At 39.5% G+C, this 27,507-nt stretch overlaps 1 long non-coding RNA gene across 2 annotated transcripts; it reads right to left on the bottom strand.

Moving 5' to 3' along the window:
* LOC148015103 (uncharacterized) lies at positions 1 to 27,507 on the bottom strand. 2 transcript variants are annotated; one of them, XR_015688468.1, is made up of 2 exons: positions 27,040 to 27,507; positions 1 to 146 (listed from the first exon to the last, which is right to left on the bottom strand). It is a non-coding gene; the product is annotated as an uncharacterized LOC148015103 (long non-coding RNA). The 2 variants fall into 2 exon arrangements; XR_015688469.1 differs by lacking the exon at positions 1 to 146 and adding an exon at positions 26,663 to 26,869.

The raw sequence follows: 27,507 nt of genomic DNA, 5'->3' as shown, positions 1-27,507 counted from the left end.
TCCTATTTTTCTCAAATCTTAGCTATTTTCTCTATTTATTTGTGCATAAAAATAGATTTTTTTAAATTTATGATTAGTGACTAATTATGACAACTGAAAGATGTTTTGTCTCAGAATTTTATCCCATGCGCATCTCTTTTTCCCACCTGAAACCAATAAAACCTTCATTTTTACACTAAAAAGGCGCTTTTCAGGCCATAATTTAATTATTGCAAATATTTATTATTATGAATCTACATTTTTTTAATGCATAGCCCTCAATAATAATGAAAACAAGATCCAAAAAAAGTTTTGTTCCATATGAATTCCATTTCAACCATCAAACATAAGCAAGAAGCAAATTTCCTTTGTAAAAATTAGGCATACCGCTTATTTGCGTGTTTTGGGCTTTGTAATTAATTTTTTCAGGTTGCCAATGGACTGAACAATAGAAAATCTTCAATGTTGAACATCTCCCCTTAGCCTTCTCTTGATCTTGGAGCAATCCAGTTCATGCCGGGCAAGCATCCTTCAACTGATCTTCATTCTTCTTCATGTGCATGAACTGCCCCTTAAGGGGAGAGAGACGAAGGAGAGAGAAAGATTGGTTTTTGATCAGGCCATCCGGGCAGCCATTTGATGTGCGAAGACTGGCGATAGGGAGTAAAGAAACACACAAGGCCAAGCATGTAATCTATTGGGGGGGTTGCTTGCAGCCCCCATATCTCCCCTCTCCCAAAATCGTCACCCTATGAAGATGGTGCCTCCATCCATTTTTTTTGGGCGAAGAAAACAGACCCCACCCCCCTCCCCCCCCGAAGGGAGTCCCCCAAGGGTCACAACCTTTTAATTCTCAAGTGGTTGGCTAATTTTTGGCACTCCTCCCACGTCGTGCGTCCAAATCAACTTCTGAAAATTCCTGGGCATCTCTCTTGAGGTCCCCCACTACTGGGCATCTCCCGAAGTCTCATATGACATGTCAAGAAATTATGAAAATTCCCCAATGGCCTCTCGGTGGGTCTTTAAAGCACTTTTGGGACTTGCCGCTTAAAATTGTACAAATTGCAACAACCGCCTTCGACGAAGTCTGTTTTCCCCCTGAAATTTGGATTTTTTGGGCTATTTTTAAGCACTTCTCGACGTAAAAAGTCATCTGTCATTGGCGACCACAGGATAGGGTGACTCAGCCTGTCGAATCCCACGAACAAATTTGCACATACACACAACCACAAAGAGCATCAAGCTAATACAAAATAGATACACAACAAAACATATCACAACTCTCACCCTACCCCCTGACAAATCCAAGGCATGAAATCCACGAGGAGTAGACCTAGCATAATCTGACAGAAAGCCCAAAGCGAGTCACTAACCAACTGCTCCAACACGGCCAAGCTAAAAAGAACTATCTCTCCTCTCATCACTCAACAAGGAAATTTTGTACTCCTCTCCAACCTCCCAAAATTTATCATAATCACTTAAAAAAATATGGTCCTCAATATGTTGACCAAGAAAATAACCCATCTTACAACTGATGATGTCATTCGTAACCCTCAAACTCACCCAACCACCTTTCCTACTCATCCAATGGTTCTCAACTCAATGATGAATATCCCAACTCTCATGTGTGCAAGAACAGTGCATGCACAATGAAAGGTGCTATCTCAAGTGCATGTAAAACTAAGATTTACTGCATATAGTTGTAGCAGACATCATGGCATGCTAGTGCTCAACAATGGTGCAAAACATGCATCAACCCAACCTATGGCATTCAAGTAATGGTTAAAATAAAGAGATGACCCTTGAGTGCACTATATTGAACAAGTGCAACATGAAGTGCTCGTGAACCCACAATCCTTTTGATGTGCAAAGTAGCGACAAGAAATTATATCTGTTTCTCAATGTTTGGTGACTATCAACAAACTCTAGCTCCAATCTATCCATGGAAATACCGATCTCAACCATGGCTAACAAGTTTCCATACTTAAAAGTTCCAAACAAAATGACAAAAATAATTCCTGGACTAAACAAACACAAAAAATCCAACTTCAAATCAACAAAACAAGCAATCATGCAAACAACTAAGTTATAAAAAAGTCAACCTATCTAAAGTTTTCTAGGGGTCTTTAGTTCTCACGAAAATGCTTGACAACATGAGACCCGTGTTACTTATACCAATGTAAGCAATTAGAGAGTGAATACATGGATGAAGATAAATATAGATAGTTTCTTGAAAACGATCTTATTCTTATTAGAGTTTTATATATACTCTTGTTTTAATGAAGAAAGTAAATCCCAATGCTCTATCATCTGAGCATTCGGCTTCTAGTTTGTTGCCAAATAAGACTAATTTTAACAAAATAAGTCCATTATGAGTGTTATAGATCAAGATTTTGTCGCTCGTTAAAAAGGTAAAGGAGAAGCTACCCTTTCTCCTCGCAATATTTTGTAAATATTCTATAGATAAAGAAGGGTTAAAATAAGGATGAGGGAAAAAATGAGAGTCAAAAATTTTGCAAATATTTTAAAGCAATATATTACATCATTAAGGATTGTTTGGCAAGAGATTACATGATTAAGGATTGTCCTAAATTGGCTATGAAAGAGGCTAAGAAGAAAGAGGCTAGAATGGCTATTATTGATGCCTCTGTCAAGATTGTGGGAGAGAAGGAAGGAGTCTCACTTGTAGCTTTCTTGCTTGCACAATGGGGGAATACACACAAGGGTGGAGGCTGAAAAACAGTTTTCCTCTTCTTAGTTGTGTAAGCCAAAAAGAACTCTAGTACAAAGAAATAGAAGAACCCTATATATGGGTCTCAAACCAAACTCAACTAACTAAGGTGGTATACTAACTGAGCTACGAACTAGAGTAGATAAGGATAGCTGTCATGTAGCTATTATTCATGGGCGGTGTACCAACCGCATCTGCAAAACTGACAAGTCGGTGACATAAATGCACAATGGTCACCCTGGCATATCACAAGTGGAGCTCGATATCTCAACACTCCCCCTCGAGCTCAATCCCAATTCCTACACACCAAGCAAGTCTCTGAACTTGCGCAGCTTCTCTGCGTCCAATGCCTTCGTGAATATGTCAGCTACCTGATCCTCTGTGCTGACATAAACTAGATCAATAAGACCTAGTAAAACCCTCTCCCGCACATAGTGATAATGCACCTCAATGTGCTTTGTTCTAGCATGATAGAATGGGTTATTTGCCAAGTGTATACTACTCATGTTGTCACAATAAATGACAACTGGCCCATCTGTAGGCTGATGCATATCATAAAGTAGCTTATGCAACCAAGCTACCTCACATGCAGCCATTCCTGCACCCCTGTACTCAGCCTCTGTGCTGGACAAGGCAACTCTAGGCTGTTTCTTGCTGCTCCAAGTGACTGCAGCACTCCCAAAAGAGAACACATATCCACTAGTAGATCGTCTATCAGAAATGCTACCAGCCCAATCAGCATCAGTGTATCCATGCAACTGTATCTGAACCCCAGTCACATAAAATAGTCCATACTGTAATGTGGACTTCACATACCTGAGTATGCGTCTAGCCGCATCCAAATGCGGTTTCCTTGGAGGCTGCATAAACTGACTTACCAATCCAACAGTATAGCTCAAATCTGGCCTGGCAATAGTCATATAAATCAAGCTTCCTACTATGCGTCTGTACATAGTAGGATCTTCCAGAACCTCACCTGCATCTGCGCTCAGCTTTACATTCTGCTCCAAAGGAAGTGAAATAGGCTTATAGCCTGTCATCCCATATTTGGACAGCATGTCCAATCCATACTGCCTCTGCAAGAGCTGTATCCCACTTGGTGATCTAATCACCTCAATGCCCAAGAAATAACGTAGCTCTCCCAAATCCTTCATCTCAAACTTTTGCTTCAATAGCATTTTCACATGAAGGATATCTTCATCACTGTCACCTGTCATAATCAAATCATCAACATAAATGACAAGTAGCATAATACCTTTCTCTATTTTTCTCATATAAAGTGAGAAATATGCCTTGGAAATCTGAATGCCAATAGTGACAAGATACTTTCCTATCTTGTCAGACCATGCTCTAGGTGCTTGCTTCAAGCCATACAAGGCTTTCTTCAACCTGCAAACAAACTCAGGATGAACATCATGCACATAACCTGGTTGCTGCTCCATATAGACCTCTTCTTGCAAATCACCATGCAAGAAGGCATTCTTTACATCCATCTGATGTAAAGACCATCCCTTTGATGCAGCCATAGCAATGACTGCTCTTACGGTTGCCATCCTTGCAACCGGACTGAATGTTTCTTCATAGTCAATGCCATATGTTTGTGCATACCCCTTGACTACTAATCTTGCCTTGTATCTGTTCACAGAACCATTTGCATTGTGCTTCACCTTATAAACCCACTTACAGCCAATTGCATTTTTACTTTTAGGCAAAGGTACCAATTCCCATGTAGCATTTGCTTTCAAGGCATCCATTTCTTCATCCATGGCTTTCTCCCATTTTTCTTTTCCCATGGCTTGCTCAAAAGAAGTGGGTTTTGGTTCCTGTATCACTTTGACCATATAGGCATAGTGAATGGCTGTAAATCCATTATATTTCACCCTATCCACAGGATACCTAGCTCTGATAGACCTGCGCAAAGTAGGTTCACTCCCAGGTGCTCTCAAAACATCCCTGGTCTTCCTTACTCCAGGTGTAACAATAGAAGGAATACCCAACTCATCATCAATGCTCTGTTCTGAGCCACTAGGTTCACCATCCACATAAGAGTGACCTGCATTCACATCAAACATGGGCTGATCTACCTTCTCTTTTCCTTTTCGTGATACCTGCATGCCACTATCTACATTGCTTTGAGAAGATTCTCTTGATCTCAATCTGCCTGTCCATGGCGAAGAATGTGAACCACTGCTAGAGGACGCTCCAGGTCCACTAATATTTTGTGACTGCTGCTGTGAATTCTGTGCAGCATTACCATTTTGTGCATCTACATCATCAATCACATTTACTGGTTTATACCAGCTGCTCATCTCATAAAAAATAACATCTCTGCTCACTATAAACTTACGAGTAGAAGGGTTATAGCATCTATACCCTTTCTGCTGCAAAGAGTAACCAATAAAGATGCACTTCTCAGCTTTTGGATCCAACTTGGATCTCAACTCATCTGGCACATGAACATAGGCAATGCAACCAAAACTTTTCAAATGAGAAATATCTGGTTTCCTACCAGTATACCTCTCCTCTGGAGTCATCCCATGCATTGCTGCAGTGGGAGTCCTGTTCATTATGTAGACTGCTGTAGCAACTGCTTCAGCCCAGTAAAAATCTGGCAAGTCTTTTTCGTTGAGCATGGCACGAGATACCTCTCCAATATGCCTATTTTTCCTTTTTGCAATTCCATTTTGTTGTGGGGTAAGACTGCATGAATATTGCTGCTTTATGCCATGCTCCTGCAGGAACCTTGCAAACTCATTTGAGATGTACTCTCCCCCTCCATCTGACCTTAGGCATTTTATTTGCAGGCCTATTTCTTTTTCAACCATAGCTTTAAGAGTTTTGAAATGCACAAAAACTTCACTTTTCTTTTTCATAAAATACACCCAAACTTTTCTGCTATAGTCATCAATAAAAGTGACAAAATAATAACAGCCTCCAAGAGATGCAGCTTTAGTAGTCCACACATCAGAGTGGATTAATTCCAATGGCTTCTTACTCTCTTGAACATGTCTAGGAAATGGTTTCCTTGCCTGTTTTCCAAACTGACAGGCTTCACATACCTTATGTATTTCTACAACCTTGAATTTAAGCAATCCTGCAACAATATTTTAGGCCTGTATTGATTTAAGTCGCTGTACATTAACATGACCAATGCGTTTATGCCAGATATCAATATCTGCAACTACACCGGTCCCATGTGCAAACATTGATGCACTCAATTCAGGCATGTCTGCATCCAATGTAAACATTCTGCCCTTCTTCTTTCCTTTTGCTATCAAGCGACCTTTATTTTTCATATCCTCAACAAAGCATCCATGAGGATTAAATCTGACCTGCAAGCCCTGCTCAACCATTTGACCAACAAAAACCAGATTCTTGGTGATATTTGGGACATGAAATACATCGAACAGGTATTTCTTTTTCCCATCCTGCATAGACAAAGGAATTTTTCCAATCTGCACAATAGGATGTGCAGTATCATCACCAGTCTCCACAAATCCTGGTTTTTCCATTTTCCTTGCATCCTCCATCCATTCTGCATGACCTGTCATGTGGTTTGATGCACCTGAGTCAACATACCACACATCGTTGCTTTCTTCTGCACTTGTCACAGAATTGTTCATGTACTGCACCATAAACAAATGCTCATTTCTGTCATCACCCTGTCTACTAGAAGATGCATAATTCCCTTATTGCAATTTCCCATTCATGATGTCATTCTGCTTTTTATAGCAGTCTTTAGCCATATGACCCATTTTACCACAGTAGTAGCATTCAACATTGCTGTTTGCATTTTGGCCTCTTTGCCATCTACCACGACCTCTTTGGCTCCCCCTGGCTCTAGAGTTACCACGTCCTCCTCCATAGGACTGGCTTTCTTGAGTTTGTTGCATATTCTGATTTCTACCACGGCCTCCAAATCGGCCTCCTCTACCTCTGCCTCTACCTCTTCCAGTATTTGAGTAGAAGACAATTTCTTTTGAATTTCCTCCTGAAGAAGATGCACCACCATTTCTCTGCTCCTCAGAAATTAGAAGAGCAATCAACTCCTCAAAATCAGGAAATCTTTCATGAACTGAAATGGATGTCCGAAACTGTGCATAATCCTTTCCTAGACCATTCAAGGTCACAGAAACTAAATCATCATCTTCCACTGGTGACCCAATGGAAGCAAGTGCATCTGCAATCTTCTTCACCTTCATGTGGTAGTCATTGATGCTCATACTTTCTCTTTGCACATTATGCAACTCTTGCTTGAGCTGCATTTTCCTGGCTTGCGTATTTGTGCTATACATTTTTGACAAAGTTATCCTATGCCTCCTTTGGCGTACTTGCATCCTGAATATGCACAATCATAGAGTCTGAAATACTGATAGACAGCCAGTACATAACTTTCCTGGCTCTCTCATGCCATGCTTTGAATGCCTGTATTTGCTGTTGATTGGGAACATCAGGAAGAACTGGTTCTTCTTCATTTCCTGCAACAAATTCCCAATATCCTTTTTCCATAAGGAAATTCGTCATTCTAAACTTCCATGCTTGGAAGTTGTTCTTGTCAAACTTTTCAGTGACAATCTGTGAAAGAGAATCAGACGCCATTACAGAACACTGCAAAATATTTTGTCACTGCAAAGAACACAACTTCAGCCTCACAAGGGCTAATCTGCAAAACTGACGAAAGTGGTATTTGACCACACAGTCACTTCCTAGTGACGATTTTGCATCAACAGGCAACAAGGATGATTCTGTAACTCCCAATGTCTCTATGCACAGGTATACGATGCAATTTCTACAGTAACTTTTCACCGACCTGTAGAATAGTGGTCGCACAGCATAAAACTGGGCCTTTTCTTGAGTGCATGCAGAAAACTTCCGCCTCCAAAACAGGCCCCGAAATGGCCTCAAATAAAAAAACAGGGTCGCCGAGGCTAAAGCCCTCACCCGCAGCATATACTACCCTCTTGCTTTACCGCGAAGGGTGTCTCAACCTGAGACAATGCACTCTTGCACTTCCCGGCTGTGCTACCTGTAGAGACTTGCTCCCAAAACGGAAAAATGAAAGCAACACTGGTCCTCTTACCAGAACACCGCGAAGTTGGCTTTCTTTCTTGAGCTCCTTACCACAAACAAGTCTCTGATACCATGTCAAGATTGTGAGAGAGAAGAAAGGAGTCTCACTTGTAGCTTTCTTGCTTGCACAACAGGGGAATACACACAAGGGTGGAGGCTGAAAAATAGTTTTCCTCTTCTTAGTTGTGTAAGCCAAAAAGAACTCTAGTACAAAGAAATAGAAGAACCCTATATATGGGTCTCAAACCAAACTCAACTAACTAAGGTGGTATACTAACTGAGCCATGAACTAGAGTAGATAAGGATAATTGTCATGTAGCTATTATTCATGGGCGGTGTACCAACCGCATCTGCAACTGACAAGTCGGTGACATAAATGGACAACGGTCACCCTGGCATATCACGAGTGGAGCTCAATATCTCAACGCCTCTCCTAATTCAAGATCTATAAATGTTGTGTAAGATGTCGAAATGGGTATATAGTACACAATGCATTTATGACCCTTTACTACATGATACTTGCATGTCTATTGTGGCTTTAAGTGTGTGATAATTTGATAGTGCTATCCGTAAACATATTACTTTGCAAAACAATTTGTTACTTCTCTTGAGTCTTCCCTTAAGGGTAGTACTATCACACATATAGCAATAAAGACTCTTCTCATGTTAAAGGAGTTGGTAAATTTGCATTGAAGGCTACTAGAGAGATATTACTTTCACACTTTCAAATTTCTTCTATGTAGCAAAGATAAAAAAGAGTTTACTACCAATTTCTACACTTACATACATGAGCTTGGTTGTCAAATTTGTGGATGATAGATGTATTGTTCATGATCTCTTATGTAGTGATAAAGTTGTTGCATTTGGTTTGCTAATTTTCTATAATATAGGTTGCACAATCTCAACAAGCATGGCAAATATGCTGAAGATATGGGATCTAATTTGCTATAATATGGGTTCCACAATCTCAACAAGTATGATGGTAAAATATGTGGAAGATATGGCATCTAATTTTCTATAATATGGATTGCACAATCTCAATGAGTATGGGTTACTATAATACGGGATGCATAATCTCAACAAGTATGGTAAACATGTGGAAGATATGGCATGTGATGGTTCATATTCATGAGTTGTTTCAAGTGTAAAAATTTAGCATGTAGGTATCATTTATTTTGCTAATTTGCTAGGCCTATAGAAATCTAACATGGGGTCTTCATTGCCCACTCTTGAGGCACTTATAAAACATATTTATGGGGTTTGCATATTGGGTAAAAATTAACGTACTTCTATGTCAAAAGATAGTTTAGCTATATCTGTTTTCAAATTGTAGCTTGTACAAAAAAAATGTTTGCAATCCAATGTAGACATAATCTTTCAGTTGGCAATTACCTATATTTCATGACTTTGATTGACAATTATTCTAGACATAAATGAAGGTATCCTTTGAGAGCTAATTCCACACTGTTCATGTGCTTCAAATAGCTTGTATGTGTGGTTGGAAATTTGTTAGGATCTAATGTGGGAATTCTCCATCATGGTCAAGGGATGTAGCAATATGACTAAATATTTTAATGCATTTTTTGTCAAATATAAGATAAAAGTGCAATGTATTATGCCATGTACACCAATTAAAAAATGATGTAGCTAAGAAAAATAATAGATCTCTCATGGAGATGGCATGATGCATGATCAAAGAATTAAGCTTTGCCACATGGTTTCTAGCTTGAGGTTGTTATATGTGTAACTTATCTACTAAATAAGTGTCCAATCAAAGCATTTTAGTTTGTCATTCCATATGATGCTTGCATGGAAAAAATATTTTTTTCCACTTTTTTGTTTTTATTTTCTTGACTTATACATTAGTACTTGTGCAACATTGCAAAATTTGGATGGCAAGGCTATGAAATGTATCCTTGTTGATTACAATCCTAAAAGGTAACACCAATTGAGACAGTCTCTCAAGCCATGTAGGTTTCTAATGAATACAACCTACTTTTGATGTAGATGTGAATGTTGCACTTATCAATGGGAGAACAAAGATTAAGAAGTCCAAAAATATGTTAAAAATGGCTAGTGGAGACATCACCTAATAGTAAATTGGATGCACCTTTGTCTAGTCATACTCATTCTTGCTCTTGCATTGTATCTTATGCATCAAATGGCTGGTGCAAACATCACATGATAGTAAATTGGATGCACTAAGTGTGTCTAGCTACACTCATTTTGGCTCTCACAATGAGTCTTATTCATCAAATCGTTATGCGCTGGTTGTTTCCACTATGTGTGGCAAGGATGATCTTTTTCTTTTGAAGACTAGGCATACAGTTTGGATTATTGAATGGTTGTTATGTAATTTGAGTATGATGTATTGTCAAGAATCACACTTAATTCTTGTGTGATTTATGGAAAATGTTTACACTCCATAGAAGGGCACTGACTTTGATGAGACCTTTGCTCCAATTTCATGTCTAATAAAAACTCATAGAAGTTGTGCATTACCAACTGATAGTAGTTGGAAATGCACATCAGCTAAACATTAAGACTACATTTTCATATGACAATTTGAGTGTTACTTGACATCTTACACTATTTAACCCTAAGAGGGAAAAGCACTCCCACTCAATTTACATAATTTTTCATGACATAAAGATTGAGCTAGTCATTATAATACTTGTGTATCCACATAGTCTTTGCTTTATGCTTGGTAACTCATATTGTGGTTGACCAAGATCATCCCAATATGGCCACTTCTAGTTTTGAAGCTCAACTTAGGGCAACTTTCATATATATAATAATTGAGTGTATTTTTCTTGGAGGCATTTTGGCTAATTTGGGTGTTTGACAGCCATGTTCCACCACCAACTTTATTCATATAGTCAAAGCACATTGAACAATTGCATGGAACCCAATGTACCATGTGTTAGATATGCTCAATGTCCCACCCTCATAAGGTCTCACCAATAATATATGGTTCTTAAAGCTGTAAGGCTCCCATTATGAGGAGAATCCATGTGTGAGCTGGGACCTTGATTAGGTCTTGACTTATATCTTAGATGAGGTCTATGTGTGAGTCTAGCTATTGGGTCACATAGAGTAGTTAAGCTAGTAGTATGTTGAGGTACATTACATCGAGTTACAAGATGTGAAAATTAGTAGGGATCCTTATTTTGAGATTTGGGGACCGTGAAAGCAACCCCTAGCTTAGGGGGTCTCAAGGCGGCTAATAACCCCCTTGATTAGGGTCTACGGGTAGTACCCCTAGCCCAATAATAAAGAGAATATTTCTTGGAATATTTCTTGCAAACTAGGAAAGGCTTATATGGTAGGTCGAATAGGTCAATCTGACCACCTTTCTAGGCTATAAAAGTAAGACCCCTCTAAAGCCATTATCAATCTATCTTTCATCCAATCAGAGTTCTTTCAACTAGCCTTAACCTTTGTGTATATAATTTATCTAGATCACCGTCTAAGCTTCACAGTAGAAGTGGGCACAAGTGGACAAAGCTATCTTTGTATCAGTTTGTTTGGATTTAAGGAAGTTTTTGTTGTTCCCATATTTGCTATGTACTCTTTATTCCTTTCTTAGATTCTAGTTAGTATGACATGTAGTTTTTACATAGTATTAAAGCCTAAGGGGACTTCAAGAGGTGAAGAGTACTTGAGAGGCAAGGGCTTCAACAATGAAGAGGAGAAATGTTGTCATTCTAGAATCAATTTTGGTGCATCTAGTAGTGGTGCTAATGTATTGGCAATTCAAAATCTGAGGATTCATCCACAAACCTTAAATGAATGCAAGTTAGATAGTACAAACTACGCTTTGTGAAAGTTTAAATTTACAACTATCCTTGATTCTTATGAGCTCTTGGAGATGATGTTAGGGATTGACCCAAGACCAAAATCCATTATGTATCCATCAAATTCGAGCATTATGATTTTTCCAAATGTAGATCTTCTATAAGCATGGAAACAAAGAAATGCAAATGCATTGTGTGCCTTAGTTACTCCTTAGTTACAAGTTATTCTTCTGACAATGTTTTGACCTTGATTCATCATACAACCAAGGCATCGTAGGCTTGGAACGTACTCAAGAGTTAGTACAAAATGTAAAACCAAACAAGGAATTAGAACCTAGAGAATCAACTAGTAGAAAAAAAGTTTGTCGAATGAGAGAGGACTGAAGCATTCATCACTCGAAACAAGAATTTGTGAGAAGATGGCTTATACTAGGATACAAGAGATTAGTGAGGAGCTAGCTCGAAGGTGTGTTTAGATTTTTCCACCATCAAAGTTTGATGGATTGGTAGCTATGCTGGACACTTAGATGAGATCCTAATGAAAAAATGTAGGGAGAGAGAGGGAGCTCGAGCTCTTGCAAGGCATACAATGTATAGAGAATGCAACATAGAATACATTGCAAGTCAGAGTAGCTACTTTATTTGTGCAAGGTTCAAATTGGAATGTCTTCAAGAAGGTGTTCAAAGATGAATATTTGTGCAAGATTTATTTGTGCAAGATTCAAATTGGAATGTCTTCAAGAAGGTGCTCAAAGATGAATATTTCCTAGAGGATTATGGTATTGCTACTCGGAAGATCTTTAGAGAGTGGGTCTATCAGCCCAACAAAAGACTTATTGCTTCCGAGTTATTGCGTGAGTTTGAAGAACATTACAATCAATTGGATGCACTTGAACAAAGAGCCCTAAACTCGGAGAAACGGGAGTTATTTTTGTAGACAATTGATCCTGCACTTCAAGACGAGTTGGGAGATCTTCTTGAAGACCGTACACATCCTATGGGATTGAAGACGGATTGGCAAGATGTTGTTGATGCAGTTTCCACATTGAGAAGAGGCGGAGATAGAAGGCTTGCTTACAAAACGGTATGCAAACACCTCTAACGATGTCTTCTCCTACCCCCACTTCTCCTGTTGCTCCTTCCACTTCTTCTCCTACTTCTCATCCTATGTCAATGCATGCTTCTATGCCTATGCCTATGCCTATTCTTCTGGTAGTTATTAGACCATTTGCCAAACCAACTATCGAAGACATGGTGGAAGAAATTTCAAAGAACTTGAAAGATCTTCAAATAAAGATGGCCAAAAGAGATCAACAACCACTTAACCCAACTCCAACTTCTGCCCCATCCCCTTCTATTCCTATGATTTTTTTCAGAAATGATCATGTTCGCTGTTGCATATGGTGTGATAGTTCCGGAAAGACTGTCAAGACTTTGAAGAGGCAAAAAGGCTGAAGTTGGTGGTTTGGAAGGACAAGGTGATATGTCTCAAAGATACAGAGCAACCACTTAAAACAAATTTTGGTAAAGAAAAAATGAAGAAATTATTGGAAGAGTCTCTCTTACATTCTTCTTATGTGATGCGAGGTGGCAAGAGAAGCTGCTGCCTATGGTCTTCAATTGGAGCAGTTGCCGAAAGATAAGTCTCCTTTATGGTCCTATGCACTACATGCAGAAAAGAAAGGTAAAGCTTCATCATCTGAACTTGCATTCATAGGAGATGCAATTAGAAAAGGGACTGGATGGAATGATCGTGTAGATGTCTTCTCTATATATGCTTATATTGCAAAATCTCAAGGATTTGAAGCACTTGTTGAAGAAAAGTGCAAAAGAGATAATGATCAACTTGAAGGATTGAAGAAGGCAATTAGGAGGAGTGAGCCAGTTCTTCAGTCTTCTTATTCAGGATCGGAGTAGAGTATGACCGACGTACAGAAGCCAAAAGTGCAAGAAGACTAGAAGGCCCCAAAGACAAAGGATTTGAAGCCAAAAAAGTAACATGGATCCAAGCTGCTATTCAACATTGAGACATCCACAAATTTGAAAAAGGTACTTGAGGATCGAATTCTTAATTGCGAGGTTTATATGATATTGGTAGATGGCCAGTTGATGTGGATCATGGTAGGTGCATGCGAGCAGCCAACAACACTGCAGGAGATTTATATGCTATCTATCAAAATATGAAGATTTCTATTGGAGATGTGGGTGAGTCCTATTATTCTTTTGGACAAAACTCTTGTCCTTATCCTATTATTTTGGGGTAGCCATTTATTGCTAAGTCTTGGATGGAAACTAAGGTTCTGGATGATGGGTCTACCTATGCACGGATCCAAAGCCACTAATATGCCTAGAGTCACTAGGCAGTATGTAAAAAGAAAAGAAAAGAAAAAGAATTGATGATTTCAAGTGTTTTGCAAGAAGAAGACCGGATAGATGGTCTCTATGATGGCCTTTCATTCTCATATACCATGGAAGAACTTTCGGTATTGATAAATGCTAACAATCAAGAGTTGTCATGTGTCTTATAGGTCCATTCTTTGGTGATGTATTGTGAGATTGCTGATTTCATGCTTCAAAAGAATTTGGGTGCTGAGGATTCTCAGCAAAAAGTATTCCTTGCTGACATAATTTAACAAAAAGATTTGGGTATGCCTGTTTATACACAACAAAATTTGTGTTTATCATGGTATTTTCATCGAGGGGTGAAATTTGCAGGTTGTAGCAATGAAGCCAGAGTTCAGACAAAATATAAGATAGTTGACAAGAAGGTTAGACTAGTTGTAGGACCGCCACCTTTGAACAGTGATGAGATGATTAGGAGAGCTACTATGCAACCTCCTTTGTGAGATCCTGTAGGTATCGGACATAAGTTCTTAGCTAAGACACTCAAAGAGATGAAGATTGGGATCGAAGATTTTCTACTTCCTGAAGAGATAAGATGTTTTGAAGAGATGTTATGCAATCATGAAAAAGTTTTTTCTTTCTTTCCACATGATATTGGATGCGTTGATCCTACGGTTGTGACGCCTATGGTTATTTTTACCATTCCGCATGTCCCTTGGAATCTACGGCCTATTCATGTACCGAGACTCACTTGCCCAAATTGGTAGAGATTTTGAATGAGCGAGGATGGGGATTCATATTCCAACAAGTGGTTCATAGTTTCTAATAAGAATGGGACACTCAGATTCATACAGAACCTACAGCTAGTAAACAAGGTCACTATTCGAAATGTTGGTGTTGGACCTATTGTGGATGAGTTCGCTGAAGCTTTTGTTGGACATGCTATCTATTCGATCAGTGATATTTATTTTGGATATTATCAGTTTCAACTTGCCCTTGAAAGTAGAGATTTAACTACAATGAAGACACCTCTAGGCCTCGTCCGAATGTGCACACTTTTGTAAGGAGCTAATAATTCGATTGCTCATATGATGAATGGGATGAACAAGGTTCTACGAGATTTTATTCTTGAGCTTACTATGCCTTTCATTGATGATTTACCTATCAAGGGTTGCCTGGAAGAAGGTAAAGATGATTCTTTAGATGACCATGGATGCAAATTCTTTGTGGCTTCACACATTAGAGATGTTGAGAGCATTCTTTGCAGACTAGAGAAAGTGAATTTGACCTTGTCAGTGTTGAAGTCTGTTTTTGGAGCCATAGAAGTTTTGATTATTGGTGATATGTGTAGATATTATGGCATGAAACCTTCTCCTGCGAAGGTTGATGCCATAATAAAGATTGCGGAGAATTGCTCATATTTTTATATTTTTCGCATGCTAATCATATTTTTCGCAAGCTTCTTGGAGCTTGTGTGTTTTATCTTATTTGGATTCCTCACTTTGCTCATATTGCATATGATCTTTATCAGCTCTTGAGGAAAGGGCAACGTTTTTCCTAGGAGATAAAACATACTAAAGCCATGCAAAAATTGAAGAAATTATTGAGAGATGCTCTGACTATTTGAAAGGTAGTTTATGAGTGTGAGAGACCTATTGTTCTTACTGTTGATACTAGTCCTATCGGCATTGGATGGGCTGTTGGCCAAGATGATGTAGATGGAAATAGGTATGCTATTTGGTTTGGGGAAAAAGTCCTAAATGAGCGACAATGAAGATATCCACAAGTTAAAAGAGAACTCTTGGGAGTTGTCACGGCTCTCAAGAATGACAGAGAGTACTTCATTAGTGTTACTGTGGTGGTTGAGACTGATTGTTTGCCTCTTCTAGGTATGATCACGAGTTGTTATACTCCAAATATTTCCATGCTTAGGTGGATTGGGTACATAAAATCCATGAATCCTGAGTTCAAGCACATAGCAGGTAAAGACAACCCAATAGAGCTGATATGCGAGCAAGGTATGATGATATGGATTTTTCTTGCATTGATGGGGCTAATCTTTCAGCCATGCATGCTGATCATATTTTTCATGTGTCTACTTTGGAAAGCTTTGATGAATCTTTATATATAGGAGAGTATTTACAGATTGGTCGTTATTTGAGTATTATGTCTAGACAAGATGAATGGACTGATGCAGACTTCAAAAAGATTAGAAGAAAAGCTTATAGTTTCTTCTTGTGAAGTGGGCTACTTTGGAAGTGTCCAGGAAAGCGAGGAGGACAGCCATTGAGAGTTGTTTGCGATAGATTTTCACAGGTGCATATCATGAAAGAATTCCATGAAAGTCTTTGGGCTGAACATCGAGCTATATGGACAACCTATGAGAAGATCAAAGAACGCTATTGGTGGAGAGGCATGTATAGAGATATCTCACAATTTGTTGAGACATGCCCTGATTGTCAACTTTTCTCTTCAGTGTAAAGATGAGCTTCATCCTACCTACCTGCTATGTATTCATTACAAGTGGGTTCTTGATTTGATTACTATGCCTATTGGTTTATGGCATATATGCTACATTGTTTTGGCACGAGAAGATCTCACAAATCAAGTGGAAGGAAGAGCATTACAAACGAAATCTTCTTTAGTGGTTTGTAAGTTTCTATTGGAGGATGTTATTTGCAGGTATGGATGTATTGGACAAGTTACTATTGCAAATAGAGGTGAGTTGGATGCTGATGAGGCTAGAGAGTTTTTTCTCGCCTTGGCATTAAACTTGCTTTGACTTCAGCTTATAATCCCGAAGGCAACGGGAAGAGCAAAAGAGGCCATCTGTCAATTGTGAAAGCCTTGGACAAAGCATGCGGTGGATGGGTTTGGAGTGGCCTAGGTTGTTACCTTATGCCTTATGGGCTGATCGCACTACTCACAGTGTGATTACAGGATATATGCCAGCTGAGTTGATATATGGACAGAAGCCAAGTCATGCCTACAGAGACTTGCACACTTACTTGGAGTGCTTTACCATGGTAGCAAGAAGAGATGTCTAGATAAGATATTTTGGCTCTTCGTATTCGTCAATTGGAGAGAAGACTTGAAGATATTGAGAGAGAAATTCAAAAGCTCAAAGAGGCTAGAGTTTGCAACAAAGACCACTTTGATAGCAAACACAAATTGAGGCCTAAAGAGATTAAAGAAGGAGATTAGGTATTGGCCTATGATAGTAGTCTAGACAACCAATATAGTGCTATCCTCAAGGTTTCCAGATGATGGTTTGGGCCCTATTTAGTGTAGCATGTCCATGACAATGCCACATATTCCTTAGCAAAACTTGATGGTATAGCCTTGCGGATTCCGATTTTGCAGGGAAGAGAATCAAACTCTTCAAGAGAAGAGATGATACAACCTATGCAGTTGAGGAGTTGGATAATGTGATTTATGATGGACTTGAGCCAGGAGAGGGAGAAGATGAAGATGTGGGCATTGAAGATGCTTTTGCAGAAGATGAAGAGATTGCATTGACCATCGATCTTGGCGGTGATGAGGATGGGTAGCTGTGGCCCATTCATAGGATCTGCATGTTTGGAGGGGGGAATGTTGGGATGCAACACTGCTATTAACGAAAATTCATTAAAGGGGCTATTTTTTCACAACACATAGTCTAATTTTAAACCATAATTGTTCACAAGCACTCCTATTGGTATTTGCATTATTTTTTGCTTCTAGAACATCCCTCTCTTCTCTTTTCTCAGAGAGGGACATTTCAGCCTTAGTAAGAATTATTTGTCTTTAGTTTCTATTGGGAATACGGCTTTCAATAATCGGATGATACAAACCTCTTCTGTTCTAATAGATAGGAAATTCTCATAGATGGTACAAACCTCTTTTGTTGTGGTACAAACCTCTTCTGTTCTGATCCCCATCCAGTAAGACTTTCGATAGACTAGGCGTTTGTTCCTAATGATAACTGAAGTATCTAGTCCAGCACCCTAAGATCCAATTTCTTTCAATGAATTCATTCTTTCTTAAAGAAAATGGAATTCAGAAAAAAAAAGATAGCAATAATGAGAATCCAATCATTCGGGATGATCATCCTTCTTAGTTCCACTTCTCATAGATTGGAATGAATTATTTCTATATCCATTTTGTTATCCGTAGAGAACATGAATAAATATCAATGCAATATATATATATATATATATATATATATATATATATATATATATATATATATATATATATATACCTATCTATCTGTATGTATGTCGAGAGAACTTTGTACCGATTCAATCTCTATTTTCTGTGAAAGAATCAATGTGTATTCCAAATATTCAATATGTTCATTTGGGAGAGACGGCCGAGTGGTTCATGGGTCTAGTCTTGAAAACTGGCATAGTGCTCAAATGCTATCGAGGGTTTGAATCCCTCTCTCTCCTACTATACATTAGAATAGGGGATAATTTTGCTAGTAGCACTATACTAATGTCCTAACACGATCAATTGGGAATCTTTTACTTTGATATCCCAAATTCTTTGAGATACTAATTCTATATATACACCCATAGTTTCCAAAAACAGATGTGTCTCTTGATTTGAACTGAGTAGGTGAGGCTGGTGTGCTCACACTAGAGAGCTCATTGATCTCATCTTCCATGATGGGTTCTGCATCCTTTAGGTGTGGTTGGGCTTCTCTCACCCACTCCTTGACCTTATCAACAACTTCTAATTGGTGCCTCGAATCAGGATATTCTCCAAGATATTCTCCAATCTTGGCACTTTCCTTTTCTCGGTCCTAGGAGTATATGTATTTTCTTCTACGTCCGTGACTTGCTTCCCCTTTGGTAATGTGGTGGTACTCTATGTCTTAAGCATAATCCTCATCTTATCTCTCTTTTTCCTTGTTTTACGGCTTCTCTTCCCCATTGAGGCTGCATCAAGGTTTCTAGGTCCTAGTAATGAAATACTTGCCTACTTTGTCTATGCTCAGGTCATGACATTTAGCAAAATTGGTGTGGCTTCACTATCAAGTACTTCAACTCCGAACAATCCCAATGGTACAAATGGCACAATAGCCAAACTAATGCACAGTTTTTCCCTGGGACACTCGGCGTACATGTGTGATCCCATGCTCGAGGCATCTCAGGTTGGCCTTCTCTCAATTGGCTTATTTCTTTTGACAGCATCATGATGAGATGTGTCCTAGGTGATTGCAAGTCCACAATGTGATAGGTTTTTGGTTCTGTCCTCCTATACCTCTACCTCTTCCCCTACCCAAACCATCATTAACACTAGTCTGAAATCCATTTAGATGGGATTGCCCTCTTCATTATACGAGAGTAAGGTTTTACATATGCTTCATCCTCATTTGGCTCCTCTATGTAATGTATTAGAGCATTTATTGGTGCATGGGTCGCGATGGGTCCAAGTGGTCTAGGCATCCCTATGGGGGTTGATGTCCATCCTAGGGAGCTAGCTTTGAATCATTAGGTGCTAGGAGAGCTAGTGGAGCTCCCCTTCCATAATGTCGCACTCTATTCCTTAGGTAGTAAGGCTGATTGTATGATTGTGGGTATGGCAATTGCCTCGGTAGTCGGCAATGCATTGCATCATGGCCAAAAAACCTACCACAATTGGCACAAGGTCTAGATCTAGGATTCATGCACTCAGTGTTGAAAAGGTGATTTCCTCTACAAATGCACGCATTGCATGTGAGATCATGTGGGCCTTCTCATCATCTCTTGAAGCCTAGCCAACTCTAGCTTCATGTTCGCCAAATCAAGGCTCTGGTCGACACTCTTTTCCTTGTCTTGGGTGCTCTAGTTAGATCTTTTACTAATAGTCGTAGCACTTTCTGCTATTCTAGAGGCAATGTTGTCTCGGGTTGTGGGTCTTGAGCTCCCCGCCTTGAGTGGGTCATCCACTACTATGGCTTCTTTGAAGACCCCAACTAGCACATCCCTTTGCACGGTTGAGTTGCTTACCAAGGCCTTGTAAAGCTCTCCACTTTGGATTCCACTTATGAATACAGTGGAGACTGCTCGTTTGCTAGGTCACTCTGTGGCTGGGATTCTCTTAAAAAAACTTTGCACGTGCGTGACATAATATCAGATATCATCCTTGTCCTTTTGACTGAAGTTCATCAATATAATGATAAGGTTGTCAGAGTATCCCAACTCAGATAATATCTTGATGAAGAGACTCATGAGGTTATTAAAGTCATTACGTTCTTTGTCTCCTGAGTAAATTTTGAAAGCTTGTGTATATTGAGTAAGGTCCATGAGGCCGTTTGCCTCGCATACTTTCTCAAACTGCTCCACAAAGCTATATGGCCAGGCCGATACTCGAGTTGTTTAGCAAGCACGTGTATGTTGGTGTGGCTCCTAGAGTTGGAGGTGATTTCTAGCCCTGCTAGCAATGTAGTCACTATTAGTAGTGTAAGATCAGCCTCTAAGGCTCTCTCCCTCTCAACATTTAAGCCCATCCTAGTTCTATTGGTGATAGCTAAGACACATTAGACCTTGTGTATTTCTATGTCTTGTCTTAGCTTTTGAGCTTGTTGCTCTCGATTGTAGGTGGCTATGCTTTGCAATGCTTTCCTTGCCAATCTTCTCTCCTCCTCTAGATCGGCGAAGATGTCCTTGACTGGTCTACCATGATGCTCCATTTTGGTTTGCAAGTCATACTAGGTCATCGATTGCTATGTGTTAAGAGACGGGGAATTCTCAAGTCAAGATCCTCATTTTCTGTGCTGGCACTGGCTCCTGATATATTGCTAGCTTCTTGAACAACTAGGGTGTCAATCACATTTATCAAGACAGGTAGAAACGTGTACCTAATCATGCCTATTGTTGTTTGGCTCCCTAAGGGGATTGACGATTCAAGTCTCTCAGTATTCGGTGATTGGGGTTCTTAGTTGCTATTCAATGTCTGAGGGTCTCCTCCTATGAGTGGGTTCATTCAGCTTATCTTATCTTAAGTGAATTACTTGTTATTAAAACAATTCTCAATGTTGCAAGCACTCAAATGCTAGTGGTGTGCTCCTCAAAGTGTGGTGTGTGAAATTAGGCTTTCAACTTTTCTGGTGTACGTTAAAAGTCAATTTGATACAATCTGCAAATCCAATGAAAATAATATAGTGCAACATACACTTTTCCTGATTCTTTTGTGCTTTTAACAACCACTTTAGCTCATTTATTCTAGTCTCTATAATGTCCTAGATGTGTGGTCTGAGGGGTACCAGGTTTGGTTGATTAGTTTGGGTCTCTATCGGGACACGGGGCTAAGGGTCAGTGTTGCAGCTATTTTTGGATAGTTGAATCTTACTTCTCACGTCAATTGGCTCTATTGTTGAGATATTTGCAATCACACCTACTTCAGTCCCTTTGTGAGGAGCAGTGAGGGCTCAGGATCAGAATCCCATATGCACAGTTTGATAGTGACCACTTTGAAGGCTTAGATCTCTCAACTCAGGCAAAATGAGTACAAACCCTCTTTGGAGGAGTTAGACCCATTAGTGGTCCCTGTTTTGATGGGACAGCCATAGCCACTTACCTTCAAGCTCATTTTTTCTTCATTTTCTCTCTCCTACCACTTAAACTAAGCCAAGGCCACTCTAATCTAAAGTTTTCAGCAAGTATTCAACCATCAAATCAGCAAAGAGGGAAATCTATGAAGAGTTTTTGAAGATCATCAAGTCAATCTCAAGCAACAAACATCAAATTTCAAACTAGTATCTTTTGATACTTCATTGCCATTGCTTGTGTCGTTTGACACATACAAAGCCTCGTGATGTGGATCTTGTTGTCACTTGGCAAAAGAACAATGATAAGGCTCAGGCCATTATCAAACTGGAGCTAGACAATAGCTATATCCACCATGTGGATAACTGTGAGACCTCACAGGATACATGGAAGAGACTTGACACCTTGTTTGGTGCACAGTCTAAATCATCAAAGTATGGTCTCCTGATTGAGTTTTTCAGGCTTGAAATGAAGTCCAGCGCATCACTTGCCACACATAAATTACATGGAAGGAATTATAACCCAACTTGCAGGAATCAACATTAAAATGGAAGAAGATGTTTGCATCGGTATTCTACTTGAGAGTTTGCCTCTTGAATATAATAATGTATCAACAACTTTAATCAACATGCCAAATCCTAAACTTGTTGATATCCAGGCATCAATGTTAGAGGAGGAAAAGAAGCTAAAAACTAAGGAAAAACCAAGTACCTCTAGAGATGAGCATGCATTATATGTTGGCAATAGGTACAAAGGCAAGAAGGATCAGCTCTTCTGTGACTTTTGCCTTATATGACTCAAATTGGGTAGATGACAATGATTCTAGAAAGTCAATTTTAGTGGCATTGTCGTCTATCAAAACTCAGTACAAGGCAAATTGTTTTGCTACATGTGAAATAGTATGGTTAAGGAGGATCCTATGGCATATGGGAGTACAGGATGAAGACCCAACAATACTAAGATGTGATCATTAGAGTTGCATCACCATTACCAAAAGTCGAGTGTTTCATGCATGCACCAAACACATTAAAATTGAGTATCATTATGTGTCGATTTGATTGAGAATGGGATAGTAACACTTGTCTACTATCCAAAGAAGGAGAATGGAGTAGATATCTTCATCAAACCTTCTATCCACTTTGCACTCATATTCAAAGACTCGATATTGGGCTGAGGATGTATCTCAATGCCCCACCCTTGTAAGGTCTCACTAATGACTCATGTGCTCAAAGTTGTAAGGCTCCCATTATGAGGTAAACCCATTTGTGAGCTTAATGGATCCTGACGACTTGTATGTAAAATGAGGTCTATACAAGTGGATGGAAAAATGTGACCTTTCTTGGTCTAGATTTTGGGTTAGATGGAGTAGTTAAGCTAGTAGCAACTCAACATATGCTACATTGAGTTGCAACATGTGGGAGTTAGCAAGGATTTTGGGATTTGGGGATCATGGAAGTGGCCACTAGCTAAGGGGTTTGAGGGGACCGGTGTGTCTCCCCCTTATTAAGAATCGCATGGTGGGAGGACTTGCTTGAGCTGCTACGCCAAGTACACACTATATACACGAGAGGAAGCTCACTCAAGAACACAAGAAGAGAGATGGAGGCCAAAAACGTTTTCTTGTTGTTTCTTCTTCTTCTTTTGCACACAATACAATGTACACAAAGGATAGATAAGATACAACATAAAGGAAAGTGGCCTACTAAGTCAAATAATGCATAACTGACTATACTAGTCGATTAGCACTATACCTATATCATCTATAGGTAGGTATAATAAACTAAATATAATAACTGATAAGTCAATGGCCATGTGAGAGTCATAGTGACTAGTAACGTGCTAAATGTAGACATGCAAATCCATCTAGCTAAGCGATCCATCATCAATGTCCACACATGTTGAGCTTTCCATCTCAATACTCCCTCTCAAGATCAACTCTATCTCTGCAACTCCAAGTAAGCTTTGGGACTTTTGAAGCCTCTCTGCGCCCAATGCCTTTGTGAAAATATCAGCTATCTGATCCTCTGTGCTAACATATACCAAGTCAATCTCTCCTACAAGCACCTTCTCTCTTATAAAGTGGTGGTGCACCTCAATGTGTTTTGTCCTAGCATGGAACACTGGGTTCTTGGCTAGCTGTATGCTGCTCATGTTGTCATAGTGAATGACAATTGGACCACCTCCCTGCATATCCAAATCACCTAATAACTTTCGCAATCATACCACCTCACATGCTACCATAGCAGCACCTCTAAACTCAACCTCTGTACTTGATAAAGCAATTGTAGGTTGCTTTTTTTTTCTCCATGTAAGTGCTACTACCAAGGGAAAACGTGAATCCACTGGTCACTGACATGCTACCAGCCCAATCTGCATCTATGTATCCAAACACCTGCACATTCTTACCTAACTCATAAAAATTTCCATAATGTAAAGTGAACATCACATACCTCAATATGCATCTAACTGCATCCAAATGAGGCTTTCTAGGCATCTACATAAATTGACTGACAAGACCAACAACATAGCTCATGTCTAGCCATGTGATAGTCATGTAAATCAAGCTTTCTACTATCCTCTTGAACATAGTAGGGTCTTGTATCTCGTCCCCAATATCAGCACTCAACCTCACATTTTGCTCCAATGGTACTGAAAGAGGCTTACATGTTGTTATACCATACTTGGATAACATATCCAAGCCATACTGCCTTTGGGATAGCCATATACCATCATCACATTTGATCACCTCAATACCAAGAAAGTATCTTAGCTCACCCAAATCCTTCATCTCAAACTTCTTCTTCAAGAAGTCCTTAACTTCAACAATCCCATTGTCACCGTCACATGTAATAATCAAGTCATCCACATAGATGACTATGATAACCAAACCTACATCTCCCCTCTCACGTAAAGTAAGTGATCAACATCAGAAATATAAAAGATAATATTGAAAATATACTCTCAAATCTTGTCAGACCATGCTCTAAGTGCTTATTTCAACCCATAAAGTTCCTTTTTTAACCTGCACACATATATGGGATGCTCTAAATTATCATAACCTGTTGGTTTCTCCATATACACCTCTTCTTGTAATTCACCATATGTAACAAGGCATTCTTAACATCCATTTGCTATAAACTCCAACCTTTGGCTGCTACCAAGGCAATCATGCATCTAGCAGTTGCCATCCTAGAAATTGCACTGAATGTCTCTTCATAATCTATGCCATATGTTTGAGCATAACCTTTTGCAACCAACCTAGCCTTATATCTGCTAATCGAACCATCTACAGTATGCTTGACTTTGTAAACCCACTTACAACCAATAACTTTATTGCCCTTAGGCAAGGGTACCAAATCCCAAATCTTATTGGCTTCTAATGCAACCATCTCCTCATCCATTGTTGCATTTCAAATAGCATGACCAACAACATCCTCAACTACCTTCACCATATAAGCATAATGGTGAGATATATAACCTTTAAAACCAAATCTTTTAATAGGGTATCTAACCTTGCTAGACCTGCGTACCACTAGATCACTCAGTGGAACCTTTACATTACTATGTGCTCTCTATACACCTAGTGTCTTGATTGAAGGAATACCAAGCTCATCATCCAAACTCTCTGAACCACTAGAATCTCCATCAAATCCCAAATTACTAGTAGATGCATCATCACCATACAACACTTTCTGCTTTCCTTTGTCTTTACCTGCAACACTTGTAGATCCACCTAAAGATGTGGGGCTACTTCTTCATCTCCCATTCCAAGGGCTAACTCTAGCTGTAGTGCTAGATGATGTTTCTGGTCCACTAAGGCTTTGTGATTCTTGCTTTTCTTTCTACACATAGCTATCATTATCATTATCATCATCTAATGCATCACCAGTAGATGCATACCAACTACCCATCTCATAAAAATAACGTCCCTACTCACTCTGAACTCACTTGTAACAGGATTATAACAATGATATCATTTATGCTCTAAAGAGTATATAATAAAAATACATGTTTTAGCCTTTGGATCAAGCTTCTTTTGTAGCTCATCTGGCACATAAACATATGCAATAAGGCCAAACAATTTTAACTGTGGCACATCAAGCTTCTTGCCTGTAAAGCATTCTTCAAGGGTCATCCCATGAACTACAGTTGTGGGAGTTCTGTTCATAATATAGACAATAGTATGAACAACTTCAAGCCAAAAATGTTTTGGCATATTCTTTTCAGCCATCAATACCTATACAACTTCTAAAATATGCCTTATTTTCTTTCTACAACCCCATTTTCCTATGGGGTATACCTACAAGTAAATTGCATCTTTATCCCATGAGACCTCAAGAAGCCACTAAACTCATTAGAGAGGTACTCTCCCCCTCTATCTAATCTCAAGCACTTAACTTTCAAGCCTATTTCTATTTCAACAGCTGCCTTGAATGATTTGAAGTGCTCAAATACATTACTCTTTTCGTTCATGAAATATACCCATAGCTTCCTTGAACAATCATCAATAAATGTGACAAAGTATTTGCTGCCACCAAGAGATACATTTTGTGTAGGCCCCCAAACACCTATATGCACAGCATCAAGTATATTTTTACTCACTTGTCTATCATGTGAAAAGGGTTATCGTGCTACCTGCTTCCCAAACTGACATGCTTTACACACTTTAGGAAACTTAGTAACTCTAAAAGAAGGCAACCCTGTAACCAATCCTTAGGACTGCATTAATTTTAGCATTTGTACGTTTTCATGTCCAATATGTTTATGCTATATTTCAATGTATGCAACCACTCATTGTAGGCATTCCAGCATCTAAAGTGAACATGCAGCCAACTCTACTTCCTTTTACAACCAACGTGCATTTATAATTAAAGTCTTCTACAAAACAACCTTTTGCATTAAATCAAACCTACAACCCTTGCTCTACCATTTGGCCAATAGACACTAAATTCTTTGTGATTGATGGCACATGTAATATATTAATCAGATTCTTTGTCTAGCCATCATGCAAGGACACATGAACCTTTCCAATGTGTGAAATTGGGTGGCATGAATCATCACCCGTTTGCACATAACCTGGATTTTGTAAGTCTTGCATCTCTCCAAACTATTCAACATGACTGGTCATGATTAGATACACCTAAATCAGCGTACCATACATCATCATATGTCCCATTTTCTATAACTACATTCATCATATGCTGCATAACAAATAGATGCTCATTTTTCTCTTCATTTTGTCGTGAAGACGATGCATGTTTTCCTTGTTGCAATTTACCACTATGGATATCATCCTTCTTAGCATAACAATGGGTTGGAGTATGACTTGTTTTGCCACAATAATGGCAAATAAAAATAAACATAACGTGTATATAATATATAAAATAGCCTTGTTAAAATTTATATCGTCCTCGTTCCCCGTTCCCCTCCCCCTGCCAGACGATGTATATAGTATATAACAAAGTTATATAAAACAGCGTGGGCAACTAGAAAAAGATTAGGAAACGGCGAGAGAGAGAGAGAGAGAGAGGGTGGCATGGGGGGGGGGGGGGGGGGGGGGGGCGTTCAGTACAATGCAATGACAGCAGCTAGGGCTACCTACCCTTTGCGGATGGGAGGCGAAGACGAGGTAGAGGGCGAGGTAGAGGGCCTGGAAGAGGGCGCCGGCGCCGCTGACGGTGGCGATGAGGAGGCCGTGGTGGCTGAGGAGGAGGAGGCCGTAGCAGAGCCACAGGAACCCGTTCACCACGCCCATCACGTAAGGATCCGCCGAGAAGCCCTCCGTCGATCTCCTCTTCCATATCCTCCAGAACGTTGGCCTGCCAACCATCCCGTCCCATCCATTCAAATGCACATCCCAGCGCAGCTCAACACACGTCATAGCAAGTCAGAGCCAACTCTACCCTCTACAAAGTCAATAGCAAGCAAGAGCCGCACTTGCATTGCTCTAGCTATGCATCCCCCCTACAAGATGTATTATATTCAAGTCTGCATGTCTTATCTCGAGAAAACAAAAGAGAAACTCTAAATCTTGCTTTGTATGCTTCATGCCATTTTAGGCGCTCAATGA

Source organism: Lygodium microphyllum, chromosome 24 (assembly GCF_053477565.2).
Source record: "Lygodium microphyllum isolate KBCC chromosome 24, Lygodium_microphyllum_v1.1.10, whole genome shotgun sequence".
In the NCBI taxonomy this organism is placed as follows: Eukaryota; Viridiplantae; Streptophyta; class Polypodiopsida; order Schizaeales; family Lygodiaceae; genus Lygodium; species Lygodium microphyllum.
This window is presented reverse-complemented; position numbering and strand designations above follow the sequence as displayed.